Consider the following 27,532-nt stretch of genomic DNA (forward strand, 5'->3'; position numbering starts at 1 on the left):
GGTTTCTTGACAGGGACTCTAGATGAACTCTTTCAGGTTGGGAGGGAAAAAAAGAAGGGGATAAACCATGTTTCATAGATCTGGTCTCAAGGAATGAATAAAAATAGATGGGACAAAGGAGAGATGTTTGATACTAGGACATTCAAGGATTTTCAATAGTGAGTGATAGGATCAGAATTCTAAGGGTGCAGGTAACATGATGTATTTGTGATTTAATATATGCATATATATTGCATGTGAATAGCCTGTTAGCTTAATTTTAAAAATTAAACATTTATATAGCACTTAATCTATGCCAGGAACTATGCTAAGCATTTAATAATTATTATCCCATTTGATACTCAGAACAACCCTAGGATATAGGTAGTATTACTATCCCCATTTTACAGATGAAGAAACTTAAACAAAGAGAGGCTAGGAGTTATCCAGAGTCATACAGCTGTATGTGCCTGAGACTACATTTGACTTCAGGTCTTTTTGACTCTAGTCTTAGCACTCTATCCACATTACCACCTGCCTGCCTAATACAAAAACAATTTAAGAAACAGTTTAATTCAGCTAGTTTATGTCAGAATGAACCATTATGGGCTTAGTGTGCATTATTGTTAATAAGTCAACATGAATATTGGTATTAAAGAGTCAGAATATTTCTCGAGGGCAGAGATACATCTCAATTCTGACTCCAGGTTTAACTAGAATCATATGAATTGGGCTAGGTCAAAGCTCATAGGATCACAGAGTTTTAGAATCTGAGGAGACCTTAGTGGCCATCTGGTATAACCCATGTGTGAAGATGTATCACTTCTATAACAAAGTCAACAAATAGTCATCTTGCCTCTTCTTGAAGACCTCTTATGAGGGGAACCTTTCCACTTTCCAAGGTCCATCCTACTTTTAGAAGGTTCTAATGGCTCTGAGTTTTTCCTTTCAGGAGGCCCAGATCCTCTTTGTAACTTCAAATGATCACTCCCCATTTAGTCTTCTGGGCCAAATCTGGTAAGACTATTTACTCTTAGCTGTCTAAGATAGCGATCACAACCTCATCCTCCTTCTTCCCTCTAATGTCCTTATAAATCTTCTCAGGCTAAATTGTCCTAGTTTCTTCTACTGATTCACAAGCTAGATAAAATTTTCTATCCACTAAGAATGCTATCTACAAAAGGGCATCAAGATAATAAGATTAGGGGGCAACTGGGTGGCTTAATGGATTGAGAGCCAGGCCTGGAGAGGAGAGGGTCTAGGTTCAAATATGACCTCAGACACTTCCTTGATATACGTCCCTGGGCAAGTCACTTAACCTTTATTGCCTAGTTCTTACCAGTCTTTTGCCTTGGAGCCAACACTCCATATGGATTCTAAGACAAAAGGTAAGGATTAAAAGAAAAGATAATGAATATAGAGTCTTGAGATCTAACTCTGTGGTGCAAACCAATAGGAAGCTAATGAAAGGAAAAACCATTGGTAAGACTGGTCCTCCCATATAGCTTTGAGAGCCAATTTCCATTGTATGTTGATTTTTTTCATTCTCCTTCTATGTCCCCCCCCCTTCATTCATTTAAGAAATATTTGTAGGATATCTACACTACTAAGTCATTAAGACACCATTTTAAGTTGTTAGTTTAATCAAAGAGAAGGAACAGTTGAGTTTTGGGAGAAGGGAATAGCTGCTTTCCATAGCCCTAGAGAAGGCATCAGACTCTCTGTCATTCCATGTTGGCTTTCAAGCAGTAAAGAAAACCATGGGGGAATCCAAATCCAAATTCTTAAAGGCTGTGCAGTGGCAGAGCTGACCTTGTTGACAAGAAAGCAAACAAGCAAGAGAGCCAAGTAAGACCTGTTTGTCAAAGAACTATTCCTTAGGAAGCTTAGCTTTTCCTGAGTGTCCCTGTTTGCATTTCTTTGTATTGTGTGTGTTGTGAGAGTGTGTTGTGTGTTGTGAGAGGCAGGGAAAGTCTTTTGTGTTAGTCTGTGCTACAAGTTGCCTGAAGGCTTAGACACAAAGTGTACCAATGGACTAGCATTTACTGATTTTCGTAAGGTCAGTGATAGACACAAGTTGGACAACACCTTTGGAACCCTTTCTTCTGGTCTCGGTGATGCTTGTGTTGCAGGGGGTATTGTGACATAAGCGTGTGTAGGAGGATGCTGTAAAGATTTTGCCTGTACAAATGTGGTCAAAGTTATATAAATAGAGCTCTGTTTTGAAGGAAGTGTGAAAAACTGGGGGGCAGCTAGGTGGCACAGCAGATGGAGTACTGAGCTTGGAGTCAGGAAGATTCATCTTCATGAGTTCAAATCTGATCTCAGACACTTACTAGCTCTGTGACTTTGGGCAAGTCACTTAATCCTGTTTATACCTCCATTTCCTCATCTATAAAATGAGATGGAGAAGGAAATGGCAAACCACTCCAGTGTCTGCCAACAAAATTCCACATGGGATCATGAAGAGTCAGACAGGACTGAAAATGACTGAATATCACAATATAAATATGGTCTCTGGTCTTAAAGAGCTTTTAATTCAAGAGGATGTATAGATTTCTTCAAAGATGCTGTGCCTTTAAAACTATCAAAAGTATTTTCATATTCAGATGTAGAAGAGATCATAGAGGTCATCTCATCTAAGTCTTCCATTTTACAGATGAAGAAACAGAGGTGTACATTGTTTTTAATAATCACAAAAACCCTTTGGAGTAAGTAGAACAAAAGGTGATGATGAAACACTAGCAAACATTTATATAATGCCAAGCCTTTACAATTTTTATCCCATTTGATCTTCACAACAACCCTGAGAGATAGATGCTGTTAATATCCCTATTTTGCAAATAAGGAAACTGTGGCAGAACAGAGATTAAGTGGCGTGTCAGGGTCACAGAGCTAGTTAAGTATCTGAGACTGGATTTGAATTCAGGTCTTCCCAAATCTGGACCCAGCACTTTCTCCATTGCCTACTTGAGTAAGGTAACACAGCTTTTTAGTGTCACAGCTGGAAAAAGAATCCAGTTTCCTTGGTTCTTATTCTTGTGTTACTTCTACTAAATCAACTATTTCCTGTTCATATAAATAAATATTTAGTGTCAACTTTTGAAAGCATTTGGGTCCTACTTTGTGACAACCAAAGAAGACATTAAGACAAGCACTACTCTTCCTACCTCTGCCTTCTAACTCTCCTGCTCTATCTCTGAGCTATATAGGATGTTAAGACAAGGACATCATCAGCATTTTTCTCATTTTCTCCAACTAAAGGGGAGAATCTCTGATTTACACTTTTGAAAGCTTTTACATACATCATCTCATTTGACCTTCATGGTTCCATTCAACTCAGTAAACATTGAAGTCCCTACTTCTATGTGCCTGGCACCGTTAGGCTAGCAGAGACACAAGGATAAAAATGAAGCAGTCCTTGCCTTCAAGGAGCATACATTTTCCTGTACTGGATCAATCAAATGAAGAAAGTTCTGTATTTTTAGCTTCATTTTAGAGATGATGGAATTGAGGCTTTGCCAGGAACTTTCCTGTCTAGAAACCAGCTCTTTTGAATCCAGTCTGGGTTTTTTTCCATTACGTCACTTTGCAAGTTGTCTATCTGTTAGAAACAAAGGCTGGAGAGGTGGGAAATAGCTCCAGACAATATTTTCAGTGGAGAAGAAATAGCTCAGCAGGAGGAAAAAAGAGTAATTTGAGGTAGAAACAATACACTAAGCACATAAGATAAGAGAAGAGGTTGTGAGAATGTCATTAGAAAACCCCAGCTGACAGAAAGTAGATACCTGTGAATTAGAGGGAAATTGGCACATCAAATTCCTTACTTTTGAGTGGATTGCTCAAAAATACTTTCCTTTCTTTTAAAAATAAATGATGCTTTGGGGCAGGAGTCTTTCATGAATGCCTATCACACATGCCTATCACAAGGGGATTGAAACATCACTTTGAGCATGATCCAAATAGGGCTGTAAATTATATTTGGCACCATCTTTATGAATTTATTGTACTGCCAAATAATCGTCTATTGTGAGAGCAACATCCAAAGTCTGCTTAAACCATAGGAAAATGAATGGACTCAAGAAAGCATCTTTGGCTCTGATGTCATCTCTACCTTTCCCATCCTTAGTCTCAGACTGCCAGTGAGACATCTCCCTGTTTCACTGTCTCAATGGCATCTGCAAAAGCAACATTCCTTTAAAAAAAAAAACTACAGAATTGGAAGGAGCCTTTAGGGTCACCTTATTTCCCATCCCGTCTCCCTTTTATAGATGAGGAAGCAGAGTCCAAAGAAGTAACATGATATTTCTTTTTTTATATTTATTTGTTTTAAAACTTTTTCTGAGTATCAAATGGTCTCTCTTCCTCCATCTCCTCCTTCACCCATTAAAAAGGCAAGCAGGATGATCCCCATTATATAAATGAAGTAAAATAACATGACTTTTTTACATTTCTACATCCCCAAGCTAGTTAGTAGGAGAGCTGAGATTGGGAACTTAAGTTTTCTGAAAATTAGTCACTGGCTCTCTTTGCCCACCTCTACCTAGTGCCTTAGGCTTACAACCTTGGAGCTTTATTTGACTCTCTTCTCTCCTTCAACCTCCATGACTAACTAGTTAATCATTGAATCCTGTCATGTCTTCCTCTGGGACATCTGTCAGATTTAATCATTCCCCACTCTCCTAGCTGTACACCTTTTTTAGAGATAAAATGTTAGAGTGAAAAAAAGGAAAAGATAATAATGGTACCAGTCTTGGTTTGGGTGGCCAAATCTCCATAAAGATGGGACTTCCTGAGCAGGACAGCTATCTACTATATCATTAAGGTCCTGTTTAAAGATTCTGTGGCCAATGAAACTAGAAAATTTAGTAGAAAATGTTTTCTCCCTCCAAGAAAATTAGATGTTTATTTCAACTCTTCATGTTTGGTGTCTCATATGATGGGCTGTACATAGTAGGCACTTAAAACATCAGGAGATATCAATTTATTGAATCATAACATATGAATAAGTGAACGAATGAAGGAGTGCATTGTGATCCTATACTCACTAACTCTTAGTCACTTTGGTTGCTTTCAGTTCTGTAGGACAAAGGAAGCAATTTAAAAACAAACAAAACAGGATCCTTATTGGAGATAGCTGGAGTGTGTGGGATTACACTGAGAATATCTGAATCTCAGAATGCAGAAAGCCTCCTGTAGATAATTTTTTAAATTGATATTGCAAGTATTCCTCCCATCCTCTTGAGAGGAACTACCATCCTAAGTCCCTTAGTTCTTTTATTTTCATTTTCTTTCTACTTTTTTTCCTCTGTGGTAAACTTCTTTGATGGATCACAGGTATCCCATTCAACTCTGAAATCACAGATTCTCAATGTGAAGGAAATATATATATATAATGTGAGATCCCAGTCAGTGATTACTCTGGCATAAATCAGATACCAAAGATTTAATTTCTTATATTTATTTGTTGTATTTAAATCAGATATAAAAATATTTTAATTAGGACAAAAATAAAAATAAATAACAGGGCAAAACCAAGCAATAGAATATTTCGAACTTCTACCCTCTGAGTATACTCTCCCACAGATTCCCATAGTAGTGAGAAAGGAACAAATAGGATTCAGTATTTTTCTTTACAGAGTGACCAGAGGTCTCACCCTGCCTGAGTTTTCTTGGTTCCTTCTCTCAGCAGCTGACTGAGTTTTTTTGCTTCTAAGCCATGTCTTTTGGAGCTCCTTGCTGTGATCCAGGTATCTTTTGCATTCACTTCTTGTTTGGGTCTTGCTGTTTGTCAGTTACTCCTGCATTCAATCTCAGTCCAGCTAGTAGGTAGAAGAAAGGGCATTCAGGTACCTGTAAGACCTATTGATATACCCTTCTCAATGGTATTTCCCCAGTCCATTCTCCTAACTGATTTAGGATGATTGATTTCTATTCACTTTTTCCCCTCCCTCAAGGTGTAGGCAGTGTGTCTCTCAAATGTTCAGCACCTTCTCCTGACCTTTTTTCTTTTAATAGCCTCAGAATAAACACTTGTATCCCTTTGCATCTCATTTCCTATTTCTTTGTAATTAGCTTCACAAATTGCCTTTGAGTTCAAATAAGCCTCAAAAAAGCACTAAATAAACTAGAAAGGGAAAGAAAAACTGGAGCCTTCTATTTACATCCTGTTTTTCCCCCCAACAGATCTCATGTGCCATTTACCGTGATATTCAGAAGAATCCCATATTCTTCAGTTTCCTCAGCTATAAAATGAAACTAGATGATTTTAGGGTACCTTTAAAATCCTATTTTATCTTCAAGAGTCAGAGCATTATGGTGTTATCTAAAAGAACAGATTATCTCAGAGTAAACAGCTGAAACTTCATTTATTTCTTAAATACCAATTTCTTTTTGAGTGAGGTATGGTTTGAAACCACTATATCCATCAAATTTAAGTGGTTTGAATATCAAATACAAAGATGATTAGTGGAGAGACTTCTGAGACTTACAGGAAGACAGCAACAGAAATGATGGATGAAGTGGGTGATTGCTTGTTCAACCAGGATGTATGATATCCCATTAGAAATAATTCATGGCTTGTTCTGATCTAAACAAAATGAGAGAACATGCTAAAAATATTTCTTGATCAGGTTCATCTCTATCTCACTAGAACAAGGTCACTTCCTGGTTTTATTAAGGGTGGAGGGCTCTATTCACAATGGGTATCTTTATTTGATTTGGTTTAAAAATATATACCTTTATGATAAGCCTCAGGTCCGAAGGAACCCAACTGGTCAGTCTCAGTTAAAGTGTTTTGATTGGGGGAACATGGAAAAATCTCTCTCATTTTGTAATATGTCCTCATTTTTCACTTTCATTACCAACTTTGTCCTATTGATTAGTTGGAGGTTGAGCTAGATGATGTCTATGGTCCTTTCAAGCTTTGATGTTCTAGGTCCTAAGCTTCTATCTAGCTCTAGCCTTTTGTGCCTTCTATTCTAAGGTCTCCTTAGACACTATTCCCGACAAGCTGATGCCTTCTAGATCTAATGTATATATTTTATTTTCATAGGGTCCTTGATTTAGAGCTGGAGAGGACTTTATGGGCTATATAGTTTAATTCCATTTTACAGGCAAGCAAACCGAGGCTTAGATAGTAAATTAACCTTCCCAGGGTCACATAGGTCATAATATTCCATTTTATAAGGTCCCTTCCAACTCTAATAGCCTGTGTTCTATGGATTTTTCTAGTTCTAACATTCAGTGGTGAACTTATTGTTCCTACACATAATATCCTATCTTCTACTTTTCTAACTTTAACATTCTCTCTCCTCCCCTCTGCATCTTGGAAGGTCTAGCTCCCTTCTCAAGGCTCAGATCAAGTGTTAACCTCCTAAAAGATATACCTGACAAAAGGCATTGAGGCAGCACAATGGATAGACAGAACACTGGGCTTGGTATTGGGAAAATCCCAGTTCAAATCTGACTTCAGACACTTTTGAACTATGGGATTCACCAACGCACAGAGTTGTTGATACTAAGGTCAAACTTGATAATATTTGGAAAAAGTGCCTAACATAGTGCCTGGCATTTGGTAGATGCTGTATAAATGCCTATTTCTTCCTGTCCTTTCAAAGGCCTTCCAAGAGACCCTTTCTGATATCCTCAGATGTTACTTCTTCTAAAAGTACTTTGTAAGCAGTGGTCATCAAAACAATATGGCACTGGGTAAGAGATAGAAGGGTGGACCAATGGAATAGACTAGGGGTAAATGACCTCAGCAAGCTAATGTTCAGTAAACCCGAAGATCCCAGCTTTTGGGACAAGAACTCACTATTTGACAAAAACTGCTGGGAGAATTGGAAAATAATATGGAGAAAATTAGGTTTAGATCAACATCTTACACCCTTTGCCAAAATAAATTCAAAATGGGTAAATGACAAATATAAAGAGTGAAATCATAAATAAATTAGGTGAATGGAAAATAGTATACCTATCAGATTTGTAGGAAAGGAAAGAATTTAAGACCAAAAGTACTTTGTATTTATTTGCTTATCTATGTTTATGTTTATCTTCTTCCCTTCCTTATCTATGTTTATGTTTATGCTTCTTCCCTTCCTCACCTTCTCAGTACCAGTCCTCCTAATTGAATGTAAGTTCCTAAAGAGTAGAGATAATTTCATTTTTTATCTTTGTATCCCTAGCACCTAGCACAGTGTTTGACATTGAATAAATGCTTGGTGAATTGAATCGAGTGTTCTAAGAATATTCCTTCCTTCCACCTCTATCATTCTATGAGTGTGCACTGGAAATTTAGTACATATGTAGCAAAGGGAGTGATCTCATAGTAGATAAAAGCACTTGAGAATAGATTGAGAGGCCCTAGCCTGTTCTTCTCTTTTTTAAAACTCTTACCTTCCATCTTAGAATCAACACTATATATTGGTTCCAAGGCAGAAGAGTGTTAAGGGCTAGGCAATGTGGGTGAAGTGACTTGTTCAGGGTCACACAACTAGGTAGTGTCTGAGGTCAGATTTAAACCCAGGACCTCCCCTATCTCCATCTATTGAACCCCTAAGCTGCCCCCTCTACCCTGTTCTGAAGAGAACAATCCTAATCAAGAAGAGATAGTTAGTTACTTGTGACACTCTGGAAATTAGCCATATAGGTCTAAAACTAAACACATTTAAACCGTGGCTCCTCTGCAATAACAATAGCATCACAACTCCTAATTGTGAATTGTTTCTGATGTGTGCTAATGAAGAAGAAATAAATCAAACCTCTTCTTTAGTGAGTCAAAGTGGGAATTGCACTCTCTGAAAACAGAGTGTGGCAAATTAGCTCTTTGGGGGCACTATTTGATAAATTCTTTCTTCCTGGGCACTGAAAGGACTAACTACCTGGCCCCCTAAAAGAATAAATTCGCCTCACTCCTACAAGCCTTTCTCTCCAGAGAAAGAATTTTGTTCTTTACATAATTGGGCCTTTGGAAGGAAGGCAAGCACAGGGAGAGGGAATTATGTACATAGAAAATGAGGAAAGGGAAAAAGAATAAAAGGTATTTGGAATTTTTCCAATGAGAAGGATGCTGCCAGGAGCTTAGCATCGGGTATGTTTTTTTCAAGTAAGATCAAGAAATTCAGAGTTGGCATTCTGATAGGTAATGATGAGGATTGTGTGAGTCTCTAAATCAGCGTTCAGCAGCATCTGAGAGGAGTTGTTTGGAATGTCCCTGGGATGTCATTGCTCCTTCATTTCTAAAGCTTGTGAGAGTCACCCCTACAGTAGCTCCACAATCCATCCCCATGAGCGCCCGGGGGGGCGACCTCTGCTCTTCTCTACAGTAGAAAACATTCCTTCTGCCTTCACACATCAGAAGAGTCAGAGCGCCATTGGGAAGTCTGGAAAGGGTCTTAAAGAACATCTGTCCTAGTGTCCTCACACCCAAGCTCTACCTTAATTAAAGCAAACTTGTATTTATACCATTCTCATCCCAATCTTTGTTTCTTTTCACGAAGGCTTATTGTTCATCTTGGTCCATATCCCATCTGTACAAAGGCACTTGTACCATGACCTGATGGGCAAGCAGTCCGACGTAGCCCTCAGGAGGCTAATTTCTAGCCAATGTTTAGAAAAACAGATGTTTCGGGAAACTGGTAAGAAAGAAAACAAAGCAAATGTTCCTTATTATCAGTTTTACTTAAGAAAATTCAAGCCATTGATTTTTGATTTTCTTATTCTGAGCAGGAATTGGACCTTTGGTAACTTATTTCAAAGGTTGCCAACCCCGTTCTTTACTCTTGTTATCGCCATTGCTATTGGGACAAGTCGATCTAGAGAGGAGAGTTTTGAGTGAAAGTCTAGTCATTTTATCGCAGCATCTTCTCTTCTCAGAGTTTCTTTTGTCAAGTAGTGATGGGTCAACGGTATTGTAGACCTTCTTCTGACATGACAGCTGGTTAGAGGCACAAATTTGTTGCAAAGGATTGGAGTCCTTACTCATAGGCAGAATGAATAGTCTCCTATATAATTTTATTCCAGTACCACAGCTCTCTTAAATATCTTCCTGGTCCAGCTTTCAAAGTCAAAATGACTGCCTCAGGAGAGTCATCCCACATTACCTCTTCAAAGAGTCTTCCTTTAAAAAGAAAACACCCTTAAAGGAAGGATCACTATCCTAATTCACCACCATTCATTAACACCTATTCAGGAATTAGCATTTCACTGAGCAGCTGCCAACTTGGAAAACTGAAGACAATATTCTAAGCTTTGCCAGGAAGGAGAAAGAAGGGGAAAATCTCCAGGCAACATACCTGGAGAGAACAGACCTAGGTGGAACATTATGTTGCTGATATTGGAAAGCCACAGAACTGTGTGAATGCACCAGGAATTTTGGAGTGTTGTTCGTAGAGGGGACATTGAAAAGGGAAAGTGAGAGTGAATTAGTTAAATCTTGCTTCTTTCTTGGAAAGGTGATTTTGTCTAGGGTCAGTCCTTTCTTTAAAAAAAAAACTCTTACCTTCCATCTTGGAGTCAATATTGTGTATTGGTTCAAATGCAAGAGTTGTAAAGTCTAGGCATTGGGGATTAAGTGACTTGCCCAGCTTCACACAGATTTAAACTATGGATCTCCCATCTCTCAATCCACTGAGGCATCTAGCTGCTGCCTATGGTCATTCCATTCATCAGGCAACTTCAAGATTTTCTCTAATATTGCTTTAAAAATGTGTAAATTTAATGTTAATTAATTAATTTTATTTTTATTATTCCTATTTTAAAAATCATTCCATTTTTATTTATTATATTTAATTAATTTAATTATTGAATACGAATTGATTTTATATTATATATTATATAAATAAATGATATTAATGATATTATTTATTTTTGTTATTTCAATTTGATTTTAGATTTTTAAAAATAATTAAACATTTACGTTTCTTAAAAGACACAGACCTTGGCATCTAGGCAAATAGGAAGAAATACCTGGAGACCAGTCTAGGGTGGGCAATGAAGTGGGCAGATCTCATAAGATTCCATATCACATTTCAAGAAGGGGCAGATTGCTGAATCAAATAGCCACAAAGACTAGCTAAGAAAACAATGAAAAATAAGACAAAGGATTGTATATCTTTCTTCAAGTAAATATGGGGGGCAAGGATCGTTTTTCAGTGACCCTTTCCACTTTCTACCAGTACTAAGAAGCACCAATATAAGCACAAAATGCAAGTTGGTCTCTAAGATAAGAAAGTGAAAATGTACTTCTATTCTTCAGGTATATTAAGGAGAAGGGAATGTTGCTTTAAAACAATAGAAGTGCAAAAGTTTTTTGTACAAGTAAAACTAAGAAGGAAAACTGAAAATTGAGGGAAAATGTTTAGTTTCTTAGAGGCCTCATTTCTCAAATAAATAGAGAACTTAGTCAAATTTATAAGAATAAGAGCTATTCCCCAATTGATGAATGGTCAAAAGATATGAATAAAAAGTTTTTGGATGAAGAAATCAAAGCCATATGAAAAAGTGCTCTCATTCACTACTATTAGAGAAATATAAATAAAAATAATTCTGAGATATCTCACATCTATCAGATAGAAAGAGCAAAATGATAAACATTGGAGGGGATATAGAAAAATGGGGACACTGTTGTTGGAATTGTGAACTGATCTAGTCATTTTTGAAAAAAATTTGGAATTATGCCCAGAGACTTCTAAAACTGGATAAATACTTAAACTAAACAATACCATTATAGGGTACATTCTTGAAGAAAAAGTAAAAGAACTTTTATGTTCCAAAATATTTATAGCAGCTCTTTGTGGTGACAAAGAACTGGAAATCAAGGGTATGATCACCAATTGGGGAATGGCTGAATAAGCTGTGGCATATGATTGTGATGGAATACTACTGTGCCATAAGAAATGACAAGTAGGTTAATTAAAAAAAAAACTTGGAAAGAACTGCATGAAATAATGAAGATCAAAATGAGTAGAACCAAGAGAACATTATATATAGCTAGCTACATAATTAATATTTATTTTTAAATTTTCATTTATTTATTTTAAAAATATTTTTCCATGTTTCCATGATTCATTCTTTCCCTCCCTTCTTTACTCTCCCCTCCCAGAACTGACAAGAAATTCTACTGGGTTGTAGAAATGTTATCATTTGATATCTACTTCCATAGTATTTATACAAAATTAATATTTGAAAAATACCTTGTAAATGTCCAGCTCCAGAGAAAGAAATGATAAATAGAAATATAAAAGACATAATTTATATATACTTTTTTTTTGTTCAATGAACATAATTTATATATACTTTTTTTTTTTTGTTCAATGATGCCTTCTATGGTGTGGAGAGGGGATGAGAAATCTGGGAATTTAAATGTAGCCAACAAAAAGTAAATTAAACAAATAATGGAATATTGTTGTGCCATAAGAAGTTATGAAATGGGCAGTTTTAGAGGAAGTTGGGAAGACCTCTATGAATACATGTCCAAGGTTATTTCTCTCTCCACAAAGTGGATGATCTTTCCATTTAATTCTACTGACACTCTCCCCCAATCTCTGATCATAATGGATTAATTCTTAAGCTTACTTGTCTCCCTACCCCAGTTGATAGAAAAAATGAGGCATTTGGGGACCCTGAAGATCAGAGAATGAGAGGAATTAATTGAGAGAATGTGTTGTGTGTATGTGTGGGTGGACACTTGTGCACACTCATGTTGCAAAATGAAGCTGGAATGGGGCACCCATCAGCTGGATTTGGTCGTGGGGTCATCACTCCCTGCAACCTAAGCTTTTTCTCTCCATCTCCCCAACCTAATTTGGTCACCAATCCTAGAACAAAAAGGGTTAGCAAAGAAAGAAACTCCAAGACAAAATTCCAGATTATGAAAGGGCTAGTTTATAGGCCTTTAGAAAAGCAAGAGAAGCAACATGGCATATTTTATAGAGTGCCAGCCCCACAACTAGGAAGACATGAGTTCAAATTCTTCCTCTGAACTTGACAAATACTGACTGTGTGACCCCAGGCAAGTCATTGAATCTCAAAGTCCTCTAGGTAGCTCTCTAAGATTATAAAATAGGAAGAATACATGGATAAACTAAGCTTGCACAACTGGGAATTGCCTACATCAGTGAAATAACCTGTCTAGTTCTTATCCTTATAAAGGAAGACAATGATCTTTGATGATGCTCCCTCTCCTGTCTCCATATTTAGGTACTGACTATCCCTGGCTTAGAATACTCAAGAGGTAGCTACATGGTATAGTGGATAGAATGCTGGGTCTGGGGTCAAGAAGATATGAGTTCAAATCTAACCTCAGTCACTGTAATCTTGGGCAAATCACTCTGTCTGCCTCAATTTACTAAACTGTAAAATGTGGGCTAATAAAAGCACCTTACCTCCTCAAAGAGTTATTGTGAAGATAAAACGAGGGAATATTTGTAAAGAGCGTAGTACAGTGCCTGACACATTGTAGGACCTATATAAATGCTTCTTCCTCCTTCTTCCTCACCATCACCTCAGAATAATGGCTTCTCGAAAGCTCTAGAGCTCAAATAAGATATCCTATACATTTCCCCCCATTCTTCCTACAGATAGAGTCTTCCCATGTAAAGTATAGTATCTAGTCTATGTGTATCTTGTGCATACCTATTTGTGGAAATGTTGCCTTGCTAGCAGGATGTTAGCTTTTTGGAGGATGGAGAGTCCCCCCCCCTTTTTTTTCTTTTAATTTTTGTATTTCTTTTGCTTAGCAGAGGGCTTGGTACAAAGTTAAGTGCTTATATTCTTGTTGACTGTTTTGTTCTTCAGGAAGCAATACTCAACTTAACTCATTTCCTTTTTGGATAGAGTTGTTCATAGCTTGGTATAATGGAGAAATCTGGTAGATGTAGTTTACTTAGGTTATAGCAAAGCATTTGACCGTTTTTCTCATACTATCATTGTAGATTGAAATGTAGAGATACAAGCTAGATGGTCATATACTCAGAACTGGTTGAATGGCTTGACACAAAGAGTAATTATTAAATTATTATTTCATTCATAATTAAATTATTAAAAAGTTCAATGTTTACTTGGAAAAAAATTCTTCAGTGGAGTAATACAGGGGTTTTTTGCTTTTTAATTCTTTTATCAGTGCATTGCACAAAGTCACACATTATCACATCATATGAAATTGGGAGTGATAGCAAGCTTGATGAATATTGCAAAATTTAAAAAAATCTAAATAGGCCAAAACATTAGGCCAAATCTAATATTAAAAAAATGTAAAGTTTTACATTCGGGTTCAAAAAACCATCCTCACAAAGACAAGGTGTTAGTGATGTGAATTGAAAGCAATCTGTTTGAAGATCTGGGACTATAGCTCAGTGAGTCTTTAGAGTGATATGGAGCCAAAAAAACAAAAAACAAAAAAGAAAACTTAATATAAAATTTGGCTATGTTAAGGAAAACATATTGTGTAGAAAAAGATGTCTTGTTTTACTCTTAGCCTATATTTAGAATGTTTTGTTAAGTTCTGGGTGCCCCATTTTAGGAGAAAATTGATAAGCTGAAGATACTCCAGAAGAGATGGTGAAGGGTTGAGTTCATGACATATGAATGTCACTAGAAGGGAATGGGGATATTTAGAGAAGAATAGATTTAGAGAGGTCATGATATTTGTCTTCCAAGTTTCGAAGAAAGCTTAGATTTGTTCAGCTAGGTCCCAGAGAAATGAAATGAACTGAATGAACTGGAATTGCAGGGAGGTAGACTTTTCTCTAAGGAAAAATGCCCTTCCAGTGAGTTATCCAGAAGTGAAATGGATTGTCTCAGGAGGTGATGGATTTTCCCTCGCCATAGGTCTTTAAGCAAAGACAAAACGACCATCCTTTGGGTATGTCATAGAGAGGATTCTGATTCAACCTAGTTAGGACTTGCTGGTCCTTCTTCCAACTCAGAAATTTTAAATATCTAAAACTAGGACATACTTATCTCTGAAAGATAAAAGGTTCATTCTGTAGTACCTTTAAAAAAATTATTGTTATAGCAATCAAAATACTGCCTTTATTAATGAGTCCTCTAGGAATAACATCCTTAGAACAAAGTCCACCTCTCTCTCTCTCTCTGTCTCTCTCTCTGTCTCTCTCTCTCTCTCTCTCTCTCTCTCTCTCTCTCTCTCTCTCTCTCTCTCTCTCTCTCTCTCTCTCTCTCTCCCCCCACTTCAGGTAGGAGGGGAAATTCCTCTGTCTTCTCAGTGACAGGCTTGTGTTTGCTAAAGAAAAGAAAAATGTCATTCTGTCTCAGGTGTAGGATCTTTGTGATTTTGACTGGGGCTAAACTTAGGGGATAGCTGAATTCTTGCAGTGTGTGTGACCTGATCATCTGGGGGCAAAGGTGTTTCTATCCAAGTATACATATATATATACCTATATATGCATACATATAACATATGTGCACACATATACCCATACATGTATAGGTTCTCTCAGTGGTATGTGTGAATATGAACACATGCATGTGAATATATAGTACATATTACACACAGGACTCAAGGTCAAATTCCATTCTGATACCTATTGACTTTGTGGCATGGACAAATTGCTTAACTCATTTATAAAATGAATTTGGATTAGGTCCCTCCTATTTCCAAGCCAGGAGAACCAATGAAGTGACTTTCCCAACTGAAGAAGTCAAGGCTGATTCTCAGGTGGAGTACCTACTACTTGGTGGTTAACCCATATCTTGCATTTTGAGATAATGCAATTCTCCCTCCCCTTTTCCACCCTCTCTTGGCAGGATAATCAACTCAGTCATAGATGTCTCTTTGTATATATATGAGAGAGTCTTAAGCTAAGTGTAACAATAATAATGATGATGCTCCTGATGATGATGAAAATGAAAACAGGTTCCTCTAGGGCTGAGGTTTAAAAATGGTTTTCTGACAATAACCCTGTGAAGCAGTGCAAGCAAAAGCTATTAGTAAAATCCCAGTTGATCCAGCCTGGAAAATAGAAAAGTAGCCAAAGGTAGGGTTCAAGTTCAAGGATGACAGAGAGCCAGGCAGTAGTAAAGATGGTGGCTATCTTGGGATGGAGAGCAGGGCTATGCAATGTCAGTATGTAGTTTGGGTGGAATCTCTGACGACAGTATAGGTATTTAACAGAATGTCTAGGCATGTGGCCAACTGGACTTTCTCTAGAATGGAAAAGGTTTTAAGGAAATGTTCTGTGTTTAAAATAATTCTGCTTACTTTGAGGTTCTCAGATCTCCTAGAGCATTATCCTTGGGGCAGATAGAAGAACTCTCCAGACTCATGAGACATACATCCTCCTATATCTAATCCATCCTTCCAAGGTCATCATTTTCCCCTTGGGAGATTTATTGGAATGTAGGAGAAGGAAAGTGGGACTTGACAATCTATCATTACCAGATGGAATGTTACATCAAAGACCCTTATTCTTAGCTGAATGATGTCCCAAACATAAAGCCATACAATTTCAGAGTTTTTAGTGGAAAGCAGCATGTGGATGAGAGAAAAGGTGGAATTTATTTCTTTGGAATAAATTGTAATTAGAATGAATTTGGTTAAAGATAAGATAGCTTATCATGCTGCCTTGTGTAAAGGAAAAATAGGAGAGTAGAATCTCTCAAAGTTAAGAAGAACTCATTCTTCTAAGACAGATAAGACCTGAGTCAACAGTAACTTGTTATTACACACACTTTCCTTCACCCTTAAATCTACAAGGGAACAAATAGTCGGAATTATCAAGGTTTCCAAAGGCTTTGGGTTACTGATAACTTTTTGATGAGAAAGAGTCTGTATCAGATTTATTCTTTGTAAAGTTCAGAAAGTTGACCAAACTACTCCCTAAGGGATTACCTTGTCTTCCAAGAATTGGTTTTACTTATATGAGAAAGAAAGAAGGAGAGAAAATAAAGAAAGGGAATGAGAAGAATAGAGATGAGACAGAGAGAGGAGTAAAAAGGCAAAAGAGATTGATAGAGAAAGAATGTTCTTTTTAAAGAAATCTTTATTCTGGAGAGTGGACTGCAGCCAGTTCGAACTTTATTTTCATTTGTTTTTACCAGAAAGATTGTTCTGAAAGACAAAATCTTCCCTCAATTAAAGTTTTATTTTTTTTTTCTGTGTAGGTGTGAAGCCATCTAGGACTGATATGTTCTAAGGCAGTGCAGGTAAATGTTTACTCTTCTCCTGTAAGTGTATTGTGGCCATCTGTTGGGAACAGAACTGTGTAATTTACTTTACTGTAGGTGGAGGTGACAAAGAGCACACCTATTTCTGTAGGTGTACATACTGGCCATATTTTTAGTTTTGTGAAGCACTTAGACATGAGGAAAAGGAATATGTGTCCCTTTGTAAGAAATCAAATCTCATTAAAACAGTGACAGCTTTTTTCTCTGTTGGAGGTGGCTAGCTGAAGTGGATAGGTATATTTAAAAACAGAAATTGAGGAGAGAGTCCCTGGGAAGGGAGAAGAAAAATCTCCTTTTACAGAACTGTGAGCTTTGTCAGACCTTGCCTTGGTTCTTAGTTTTTCTCTTCATTTCACATCTGGCTTGTTTTGTGACCTGAAAGCCTTTTGATTTTGGCTTGGATTTCAATTATTTGCTTATTATCTGAGGACCCCTACCTAAGTCTAGAAAGCTCCATCCCCCAAATATTAGCCAAGAGGAAATGAATTATGTTGGCCACAGCAACTCATGAAACCATCTACTTAATGTAGAGGGAGGGAGGTCCTAAAGTGTGTCAACCCCATAGTGGAAACAATGAATCTTTCTAATATGAAGCTGAAAAATATTCATCAGTGTAAATCGATGGCAAACATTATATTCTGTTTTCCATAAATCCCCAGGGGACACAGTCCATTGGATTCCAGGCCTCTCTGGTTTACTGTTTCCTCACCTGTAAAATGAAGGGGTTGGACTAGATAGATGATACCTAAGGTCTTTACTGGCTCTAAATCTTATGGTCCTGTGATCTCATTGAGATCTGCATCCAATCTGCTTCCTCCTGACTTTGACTGCATCTATGCCAACAATCTGTCCTGTCCTATGCCCAGCCTGACTTTGCTTTTTCATGGTCCAGTCATGCCATCTATTTTTCTAACAAATCACCAAGTCCTTGGTAAAAGAACCACTACCATTGCTAAGAAGGTGTGGGCTTCACAGCCTTAATAGTAGATATATAAGATAATAAACAGAGTCAGTGTGGTCTAATGGATAAAGAGTAGCCTCAAGGTCAGGATAGCCTGGGTTGGGTTCTGGTCCCATCTCTGAGACATGATGGTTGGGTGAAAGAATTTCCTTACTGCACAGATGAAATTTGGTGAGGACCTTTCCTCCCTCCCTCATGCCAGAAAAAAAAAGATAATAAAATGAAGCCATTTAAAGAAAATGGAAACAGCAAAATCTAACGGATAGAACAGTGAACAAAGAAAAAGGAGACCCAGGGTTGTATCCTGATTCTGTCACTAATTGTGTGGTCACTTCATCATCATTTCTTCATCTTGTGAAACATGGATAATGGTCCCTGGCCTGCCCAGGTTGCTAATGAGCATCAAATGAGATCCCAGATGTAAAAGCCATTTGAAAACCAAAGAACAGTACACATAAAAATATTATTATTCATGACATATTTTAGAATTTATTCAGCATGGAAACTGAATAAATCAATTTCTCTTCCTCTGTACTGTGTTCTCTTGGGATTTATAGCAAACAGAATGTAATGTTTGCCATCACTTTATACTGAGGCATATTTTTCAACTTCATATTTGAAAGATCTATCATTGCATTGGGGCTGACATCAGAACCTCCCTGCTACCACCTTGGATGGCTGCATGAGTTACTGTGGCCAGTGTAGTTGGTTTATTTCCAGTTGGCTAATGTTTTAGGGAGGAGACTTTCTAAACTTAGTTGGTGGGTCCTCAAATAATAAGCAAATAATTGAAAGTCAAACCTATGCTCAAAACTTGTCTAATGTGGAAGGGCCAGAAGTTCTGGCAAGATGCTAAAGTAAGAAAGAGTGAAAGCCCAGGACATTAATGTCCTTTCCCTATATGAATAGCTAAAATCTCCCCTTGTCCTGTACCCCCACCAAAAAGAAAAATTAAAATGGGCAGAATCAGACAACCACAAAAGAAGGCAGCCTCTCAGATAAGAAAAAGGAAAGGAGCAAGAAATGAATAAACAGCTGCTGAAAAAGGAAATGATGTCACCAACACATTGAAATATTAAATAACTAAGGATAGGAATAGACAGTGATTTCATGAGTATAAGAAACTCCTGGGTGAGGAAACTCCCTCTACCAATGCAGGCTGATCCCCTCTCAGCAATTTATACTCTTAATTTCCTGGGAGCATTGATTTTACACTTTTTTTGCATTTATTTAACACCTACTGTATGCCAAGCACTGTACTAAGTTCCCTTTATAAATATCAGCCCATTTGATTATCACAACAACTCTAGAAGGTAGGTGTTATTATCACCCCATTTTACAAATGGGGAAACTGAGGCAGGCAGTGATTATTTTTTTTTAAAGTGGTTTGTCCTGTGTCACTTGTGGGACATGAACTCACATTATCTCAGCTTTATTTTATTTTAACTCTGTGATAAAAGCAGAACCCTCTGGAACATGTGTGTTGCTTAACACAACTTAATGATTTTCAAAAGTCTTGAATTAAATAATAAACAATAATATTCAGAACCAGAAGGGCATTTATAGTATAAGAGAATGGGTGCTAGAATTGCACTGATGGTAAGGATCATCTAGACTAGAGGATCTATCCCCAAGGAATACATGGATAGATTTCAGGGGTCTATGAACCATATCACAAATTAAAAAAAATTTTGGGGGGCATATTTCAATAAAATTTATTTCTTTTGTCATCCTCTTTATTTTATTTTATACATTAATTTTTTTTTCTGAGAAAGAGCTTACAGACTTTGCCAGAGTTCCCCAGGTGTCTATGACCCAAGAAATATGGTCTTGACCTAGACCAGCTACCTCATTTTTCAGATTAGTAAACTGAGTTTTAGAAAGTTTCAGAGATTCATTTATGGTTACATAGTAATTACTCGTACTAAGATCCAACCCTAGGGCTCTGGACTTCAAATCCAGTATTCTTTCTAGCACATCTTATTCCTGCTTCCTTTTTCCCAACCATTCCCATCCATGGCATTCATGTTTCTCTTCTAGATCTGTGTCTTATAGCAAGTGTCACTCTTTATCATTTGATAAAGTATGACCTCTTTTTTTTAAAAAAAAAACACCCTACTTTCTGTATTAGAATGAATTCTAAGGCAGAAGGTAGTGACTTGTCCAAGGTTACCTAGCTAGGAAGTGTCTGAGCTAAGATTTGAACCCAGGACCTCTCTACTCCAGATCTGGTGATTTATCTACTGTGCTACCTGGCTGCCCCAAGCAGGATCTTCTTTAAGTTGCTTTAGTCCTGGGGTCCCTGAGAAGATATCCTATGACCTGTTGATGTTCTTTGGGAGTTCTATCCATAGTACCACTTCTCTCCATCAAACCCCCTAAAATTGGTATCTGACACCATAGCAGCTGCATGTATGTCACTTTGGTCACAGCCATGCCTTTGAGGGTATGGCGTTCCAATAGCATTTTCTCTTCTGCAGCCCTACATTTACTTAAACTCTAACTTCATGACAACTCTAAGAGAAGAGGGCTCTGGGATGGCAGGTAGGACAGAATGCTTTATTCCAGTCATTAAAAACAAACAAAGCTTATTAAAACAAAGGTATTATTTTCCCTAGTGGATAGAGTCCTGGACCTGGAATCAGGAAGACTTGAGTTCAAATCCAACCTCAGGCACTCACCAGCTGTGTGATTCTGGGCAAATCACTTGACCTCTGTTTGCCTTAAGCCATTGGAGGAGAAAATGGCAAAGCACTCCAGTATCTTTATCAAGAAAATCCCAATATTGGCAATATTGGCATGCTGTGGTCCATGGGGCCATGAAGAGTCAGACATAAGTAAACGACTGAACAACAACATTAGTTCCCCTAATTAGCTGTGGAGTACCCTCTCTAGTCACCTTAATGGAGAACATGGATTTTAGCCTGCTTGGGGTGTTCACTCATCCATGTAGCTTGGATCTAAGACAGCCATTTATTCTTCCATAGCACTTAGAGGTCTCCCAAGTGTTTTATATCCATGATCTATTGGGACCCCGGCAACATCCTTGGCCGGTGTCTGGGGTATTTCTCAGAGGAGGAAACAGGTTCCCAAATTTTGTGTCTTTTCCCATATGTGATGGGAGGTGGGGAAGAGATTTGTCTGAAGTCACTCAAGTAATGGCAGTAAGTGGTAATGAGTGGCACACTAGGGATTTGAACCAAAACATCCAAACTCTCTCAAACCAGGTCCTCACTCTCCAAATTCAACACTCACCATTAAACGAGGCTATACTTTGAATGCTCCATCCAGCTTTTCTTGATTGTTCCAATCCTAGTAGAAAAGCAGAGAGGAGAAAAAGCATGATATAGGCTAACTCCTTGGGTCTCTCTCAAATCCTACCATAGCTCCTTTGAATCACGAAAAGCGTTTCCTTGGCAACCAGGCTTTTAACTCATTCATTCCAACTAACTTGGCTCCTTCTTTATCAATGCTTAATTTCCATGAAAAGCTTTCCTTGTCTAAATAGGACACCAATAATTTTTACACAAGCCTGGCACAAAATATCTTTATTCATTTTTAATTCTTCTTTTCTTTTTAACTGTTTAAAAAATGCTAGTGAATAGAAGAAATTTTCAATGGAATCATTTGGTGAGTTCATCAGAGATACACATTGAAATTTGCTGCTTGTTACTTTTTGGGTCTCCTTGAGCAAAGGACATGAGAGTAGAAACTGGCCATGGTGCCTATTTCAGTGTATTCTTTATGAGATGAATCCTAGTTAATGGAGACTAATTTGACTAAACTTCCAATGTATAGGGAGGGATGGAAGAAATTGTGTAAAACATCAAGAAAAAAACCACAAAGTAAATATATTTCCAAACAAAACAAATCAGATACCATCCCCCCCAAATAATGATTGGTAACACTTTCTTGCTTGGGTAGACACCACGCAGCAATTTACACGAGAATAAAACACTAGGCTTATTGGTCTTACAGATGGACTGACTGGGTATAAGTTCTGGTTGCTTGCTAAGTGTCATAGCTAGTGGCAATACTCAGTTGAACCAACCGATTGATGAACATAATAAAAATGATACATACTGCCAAGCACAAAAGCCAGTTCCTGCCTTTATTGCCCATTTTGCTCTTGGCTAGATCCCTAGGACAGAAGGTCTGGATCAGAGAATAGCCAAAGACCAAATCATACACCTTCATTTGCTATAAAAGATCTGTTTTGACTGAAGTTGCTTCCCAATGTGGAAAAGAGAATTATTAAGATCATTGCTTTAAGGACACAGGGCTCTAAGGGACTCTGGTAGACATCCATTCATTTTATAGATGAAAAAACTGAGAACCAGAGGTGGGGAAGTGATTTGTCTGAAGTCACTTGTGTAATGGTAGTAAGTGGTAAGTAGCAGATTTGAACCAAAGTTCCCTGATTCCAGATAAAATCTTCCACATTGGAGGTAACCAGTAAGCTAGAGGAAATTCAGGTGTGGAAATGATTGGAGCTAGAGATATAAATTTGGGAGAGGTATAGTGTTAATTTAAAATACATTGTAATTCTGATAGAATTCTGATAGATGGGATCATCTTTTATTTTCATATCTTTATTTTATTTTTATTATTTTATTATTGTCTTCAACAGTGTCCAATATGTAGATTAATTAATTATTAATTAATAACAATAAATTTTATATAGTACTTAAGATACTTTTTCTCACTTGACCCTCAGAATGACCTTGTGAAATAAGTACGTTAGGGATCATTATCCTCTTTTTACAGATGAGGAAACAGATATTCAGAAAAGATAACTGATGTGTCCATGGTTACACAGTCATTATGTACAAGAAATAGGATTTGAATCCAGATCTCCCAAGACCCCAAGTTTTTGCTTTCCACAAAACCATACTGCCCTTACAGGAATTTAGAATTGTAGGATGTTAGGAAGCGATACTAAAGGCTGTTGAACCTGATCCCCTAATTTTACTGAAAAGGAAAATGATACTCCAAGGAGTTAAATGTCTTGCCTGTGGTCACATAGCTAGTTAGGGATAGGGAGAAATGGGACTAGAAGTCAAGTCTTTTCATTCAGGGTCACAGGTCACAGATTTAGATTTGGAAGATCATCAGAGGTTCATCAACTTTTTGGTCTTAGGATTTCTTTACAATCTTAAAAAATATTGAGGCCCCCCGATGGAATTCTTAGATACCCACACTCCTCTCGAAAAGGTCTTGGGGCTCTCTCATACTCTCTGGACTACACTTTGAGAACCACTGATCCTGATCATTCAACCTCCTCACTTTGACAGGTGACGCTCTTGAGCTAGGGATGCCTGCTATCAGTGGCAAAGTCAGGATCTGAATTCAGGTCCTCTGACTCCCAAACCAGTGCATATACCACATACTGCCGTTCCTTACCTACCTATTTATTCTTTCATGCTGTCCTACCTCTCATGCTTTTGGTAAATTTATATCAATTGATGGATTAGGGATATTAGAACATCATGTACTCTCAAAAGTTTTAGAAAAATTTATTCATAATCAAAATACCCTAATAGGCTATTCCCTAAGAATGACACAGTTTTGGAATAAAAACAAACTAAAATGACATTTATTAGTTAATTGATTGAATGCAATATTCAGGTTTTACTGCAAGTAGGATTAGAGAAACAATTATGACCTCCATTTAGAACAAAGTATTAGAGTGCTAATTATCAGCGAGTCTTACCTGTTCATCAAAGTAGGTTCATTCTGGAACTCATACCAGGCAACACTGTTGGCTTAATTTTAGTTAATGTACACTCCTAAGAGGCAAAGAACTACTTTCCATTAAAAAAATAATCCTACAATTTCAATGGCACTCATACAGATTGATCTTTCCCCTACTTTTTCTAAATGAGTGAGGTTAGTTTGAATATTACGTTCTAGAATTACAGCATCGACAAGATCGAATGTGCTCTGTGAAAATGAGGTGCCTTCAGATCTTGTAGACAGCTCAGAAGACCCAACTGCCTGAAGAAACAGAGCCAGAAATCCCCACATTTGAATTTTATTGCAAAGCTTGTATAAACTTATCTTTAGGTTATTTACAATGTGAACAGTCATTTGGATTTCAAGTGAATGCTGTTCAGTTGTTTTAGTGGTGACCTCATTTGGGATTTTCTTGACAAAGATAGTGGTTTGCCATTTTCTTCTCCATCTCGTTTTACTGATGAGAAATTGAGGCACACAGGGCTAAGTACTTGCCCAGGGTCATACAGCTAGTAAATGTCTGAGGCTGAATTTGAACTCAGGGAGATAAGTCTATCCACTGCATCATCTAGACGTCCCTAAGTGAATACTGGATGCAAAATGGCACTTGTATTAAAGGACTTTCTGTATCCCCAGAACTGAATTCAGTATGTGGTACATAGTGGGTGCTTAATAAATGTAGCTGAATGACTACTGTAGTTCGTACTTATATAGGCACAGAACAGAAGGGTGGCATCAGAGAAGCATATGACCAGATCCACAAACTTCATCTTATATAAGAACTGCATGACTTCCATCCAGATTGTACTTTTAGATTTACAAAGTGCTTTCCTCAAAGCATTCCTTTTTTATCAATGAATCTCAGAGAGGTGGAGTGATCTGCTAAGTAGGTACCAGAGGTATATCTTGAATCCAGTTCCTCTTGACTCTAGGCTCAGTTTATTCTCTTCTGTTCTGTTCTGTGCAATTCTATTCCTTCCATTCTTTTCATTCAGTTCTCTTTCCCTTCCCTTCCCATAACAGGTGCATAATAAATGCTCCCCCCTCCCATTTCTTTTCTCCCACACTTAGACTCCTTAATGGAAGGATAGATTCACCCCAGCACTTTGGAAGCATCAATTCTCATACAAAAAACTATTAATTATAACAAATGATGCACCAATTATAAATTATTCTTATCTATTCAGTGAAGCAGGCTTTCTAAAGACCAAAAAATAAGCTAGAGTTTTTATATCAATATATAAATTTGTTTCATGGTTATGGTAAAATAAAAAAAGAAAATCAAAACCAGTCTAGCTTAAAAACTTAAGATTAGAAAAATGCTTTAACACCACCTCCCCTCCCAAATAAAATAAAACAAAACAAAAACTACAAAACTTTTTACCTAAAACAATGGTCCTCTTAGAATCAAAAGCCTTAGGCAATGGAGCCACTTAGGACTGAAAGCCTTTGCCCAGGGCTGCTCACATTGAAAATCCAACACAAATACTGTCATTCAGAAAAAAAAAATGGACTGCCCTTGAGGCAAAATGCCACAGGACTTATAACTAAGTTAAAAAAAATTTCAAAGCTTTAAAAATCAAAAGCAACTTCTTACAAAAACAAGCAGCCAATATTTATTACAATATTTTTGTGAACTCATTCCCACATGTAAAATATGTTTGTCCACCTAGAAGGTCTAAATGTATAAATGCAGTTTTTGACATGATAGATAACTCCGAGAGAAGATAAGAGCATGTATCATCAGAAAGCATTGAGATGAGTAAAAGAGGGTAATGGGAGATAGTGGGGGAGTAGAGAGAGAAAGGCAGATCCTAGGAGTGCTACAAGGCTAAGTATTCTTTTCTCTAAGCTGGAAGAGAGCTTCTGATTAAAATGTTATCATTCTCCTTCCCAGAAATATCTCTGGCATAAGGGCATGCTTTTTCAGGGTTTAGAAAGAAAACTTCTGCCCTGAATTTTTTTTTTTAATGAGGATAATAGTCTTTAGCTGACACTGGTCAAATCAAATAAAGTCAATGAGTATTTATTAACAACTACTATATGTCAAGTACTGTGTTAATCTCTGGGAATACAAAGTGGGACAAAAGAAAGTGCCTACTCTCAGGGAGTTCATTTATTTGATTAATTAATTAATTAATTTAGAATATTTTTCCATGGTCTCATATTCTTTCCCTCTCCTCCCATAGCCAATGAGCAATTCAACTGGGTTTTACATGTATTATTGGTCAAGACCCATAGTATTAATATTTGCAATAGAATGATCATTCAGAGTCTATATTCCCAATCATATCCCCATTGACCCATGTGATCAAGAAAATGTTTTTCTTCTGTTTCTACTCCCACAGTTCTTCTTTTGGATGTGGATAGCATTCTTTCTCATAAGTCCTTCATGATTATCCTGGATCATTTCATTGTTACCAATAGAGAAATCTGTTACATTCGATTGTGCCAGTGTATCAGTCTCCTGGTTCTGCTCTTCTCATTCTGCATCATTTTCCTGGAGGTTGTTGCAGTTCACATGGAATTCCAGCTCATTGTTTCTTTGAGCACAATAGTATTCCATCACCATCAGTTACCACAATTTGTTCAGCGATTCCCCAATTGAAGGGCATCCCCTCATTTTCCAATTTTTTTGCCACCACAAAGAGTGAGGCTATGAATATTTTCATATATGTCCAAAAGGCAATTCTTACCATCAACATCAAGAAGTCTACAATCTAATGGGAGGAGACAACATGCAAATGTACAAAAAGCAAGCAGTATATAAAAATAATTTACAGAGAGAAGGCACTGAAATTAATCATGTGTTAAGGTCTGGGATTCACCCACCACCAAGGAAAGATCTTGGGCAATGTAATCAGACACGGATAAGGCCCTTTATTGTGAAAACTGATACGCACATCAGTGGGAACTTCTACCATCAGAGTTCCGAGTTGCTTCTGACAGGCTGGACTTTAAATACTTTTCTGTAAGCCCGGTTTTCCAGCCCCTTATCCTTGGAATTTTTCCTGCATGTATGGCTCTTATCTGCTTCATACTATTCTTGGAACTTCGATAATTCTATATTGTTGGGGTCTTCCTGGCCTGTTGTTTGACATATTTATGGTTCTGACAAACTCCCAAGGCTAGCCAGCTGTATTTTCAAGGCTGGTCATTTTGGCCTCCCTCACATGGTTGGGGAAAGCTTCTTATAAAAGGTGCGATTTTTGCTGGGACTTAAAGGAAACCAGGGAGGTCAGTAGTCAGAGCAGAAGAGGGAGAACTGTTGCAGGCATGTTCCAGTTCAGAGAAAATGGAGGGTCTTGTTACTGAAACACATGGGAAGTCAGGATCATTGAATCAAAGAGTAGATGTTAGGGAATTAGGTACAAGAATAGGAGGCGGCTGACATTTCCCAGGGGACAAATGGTCAAAGGATATGAATAAGCAATTTTCAGATGAAGAAATCAAAGCCACCAATAGTAATATGAAAAAATGTTCTAAATTACTCTTGATTAGAGAAATGCAAATTAAAACAATACTCATGTACCTCTCACACCAATCAGATCAGTAAATATGGCAGTAAAGGAAAGGGGTAAATGTTGGAGGGGATGTGACAAAATTGAAACCCTAATGCATTGTTGGTGGAGTTGTGAACTGATCTAACCATTCTAGAGGCAATTTGGAACT

The 27,532-nt window shown here is 37.4% G+C and overlaps 1 long non-coding RNA gene across 6 annotated transcripts in view; it reads left to right on the plus strand.

The window, feature by feature from the left end:
• Window positions 1-27,532, plus strand: part of LOC103100731 (uncharacterized) — a 193,410-nt gene that overhangs the window by 24,235 nt on the left and 141,643 nt on the right. For 4 of the 6 annotated variants that reach the window (XR_008912827.1, XR_008912828.1, XR_008912830.1 and 1 more), the window contains one exon: window positions 17,101-17,142. The exons of the other annotated variants lie outside the window; for them this stretch is intronic. This is a non-coding gene — a long non-coding RNA (uncharacterized LOC103100731). The remainder of the gene's footprint in view (window positions 1-17,100; window positions 17,143-27,532) is intronic. 6 annotated transcript variants of the gene reach the window in all.

Source organism: Monodelphis domestica, chromosome 6, assembly GCF_027887165.1.
Source record: "Monodelphis domestica isolate mMonDom1 chromosome 6, mMonDom1.pri, whole genome shotgun sequence".
NCBI classification, from domain to species: Eukaryota; Metazoa; Chordata; class Mammalia; order Didelphimorphia; family Didelphidae; genus Monodelphis; species Monodelphis domestica.